Source organism: Ovis canadensis, chromosome 1, assembly GCF_042477335.2.
Source record: "Ovis canadensis isolate MfBH-ARS-UI-01 breed Bighorn chromosome 1, ARS-UI_OviCan_v2, whole genome shotgun sequence".
Taxonomy (NCBI): domain Eukaryota; kingdom Metazoa; phylum Chordata; class Mammalia; order Artiodactyla; family Bovidae; genus Ovis; species Ovis canadensis.
The window spans coordinates 209,149,697-209,151,913 of NC_091245.1; positions in this window are offsets into that span (position 1 = coordinate 209,149,697).

The following is a 2,217-nucleotide window of genomic DNA, read 5'->3' on the forward strand; positions in this document are numbered from 1 at the left end:
TAACCCAGGGATCAAACCCATATTTCTTATGACTCCTGAACTGGCAGGCAAATTCTCTACAACTATGAATTCCTTAAGGTTTTATATCTTTTGCAAATACAAATCATTTACTTCTTCCTTTCCAATTTAATTTTATTGTTCCTTTCTTCCCTCTCTCTCTCCCCACCTTTCTTTCCCTACCTTTTCTTTCCTTCCTATCCTTCTTTTCCCTTCCTATCTCCCTGCCTCTCTTATTTCCTTGCTTTCCATTTTCTTTTTCTTTCTTCTTTCATCCTTTCCTCTTTCTTCTTTTCTTTTCTCTCTCCTTTCTTTCCTTCCAGAATGCTGTTGACCTGAAGTGCTAAGAGTAAACACCCTTGCTTTATTTCCAAACTTACAGAGAAAAGTATTCAGTCTTTCATTGTCAAGTATGATTTTAGCTCCAAGGGTTTTTCTTTTTTAAAGTACTGATGCATTTTATCAGGTCAAGGATGTTCCTTTCAATCCCTCATTTAAGAGTTTTATTATGAATGGAAGTTGTTGTTCAGTCGCTAAGTCGTGTCTGACTCTGCGACACCATGGATTGCAACATACCTGGCTTCCTTGTCCTTACTATTTCCTGGTGTTTGCTCAAATGAATGGGTGTTGGGTTCTGCCAAATGCCCTTCCTTTGCATCTATTGAAAAGACCACGTGACTTTTTCCCTTTATTCTTTTAAGATAGTGTATTACACTAATTTTCACATATTAAGTAAATCTTGCATTCTTGGGATATATTCCACTTGATCACAAGGTATAACCTTTTTGTAGGTTTCTGGATGTGGTTTGCTAATATTCTGTTGTAGATTTTTTGTGTATATATTTATGACACACACCAGCCTGTAGTCTTTTCTTATGGTAGCTCTGTATTTGGTATCAGAATAACAACACTGACCTCATAAAATGAGCTGGAAAATGTCCGCCTTTCCTCTATGTTCTGGAAGAGCTTCTGAAATACTGATATAACTTCTTCTTTAGATATTTGATAGACTATGCCAATAAATCTATCTGGCCTGGGCTTTCCTTTGTGGACAGATTTTAATATTAATTCAACTTATATGTTTGTTATAGGTCTATTTAAATATTCTTTCTTTAATCAACTTTAGTAGTTTGTTTCTTTTAGGGAATTTGTCCATTTAATCCATGCTATCTAATTTGTTGGCATAAAATTGGTTTTCAAATTTTGTAGAAAGAAAATCTCTTTCAGTCCTGATTTTGGTAATTTTTGTCTTCTCCATTCTTTGCCAAGGGATCAGTCTACCCAATCTTTTGTCAATGTTATTGCTCAGTTTTTCTGTTTTCAGCTTAATTGATTTATGTTCTAACTTCATTATTTTTTTCCTTCCCCTTTCTTTGGCTTTTGGTTAATTTTTTTCAAGTTTAAGGCAGAATCTAATGTTAATTTAAATTTTTTCTTCTTTGCTAGTAAAGGCTTTTATTGATATAAATTTTCCTCTAAACATTGTTTTGGTATATACCTTAAATCTTGATATATTTTGTTTTCATTTAGTTCAAAACACTTTCTAATTTCTCATTTTTTCTATGACCTGTTGGCTATTCAAAAATGTATTTTTAAATTCTCAAAATTGAGAATTTTTCCAAGTTTCTTTCTATTGTTGATTTTTAGTTTAATTCCACTGTGTTCATATTATATAATTTTAATCCTCTTAAGTACATTAAGACTTCTTTTCTTTTATAGGCTAGTATAAGGTCTACCCTGGAAAATATTCCACACAGCTCAGAAAGAATGTATCTGTAAACATGTGCATACTAAGTGAAAGTTTCAAATTTCTCACCATTAATTATGATGTTAACTGTTTTGTAAATTTAAAAGCTTTTTATTAATTTATTTATTTTTCCTTGCGCTGTGTCTTCATTGCTGTGAGTGGGCTTTTCTCTAGTTGCAGTGTGGAGACTTCTCATTGTAGTGGCTTCTTTTGCTGCAGAGCACAGACTCCAGGTACACAGGCTCAGGAGTTGCAGCTCACAGGCTCTAGAGCACATGGGCTTCAGTACTTGTGGCTGGTGGGCTCAGCAGTTGCAGCTCCCAGGCTCTAAAGTGCAAGCTCAGTGGTTGGGACGCATGGGCTTAGTTGCTCCGAGGCATATGGAATCTTCCTGGACTAGGGTCAAAGCCATTTCCCCTGAATTGGCAGGTGGATTATTACTGTACCACCAGGGAAGTCTGGTAAATATTATC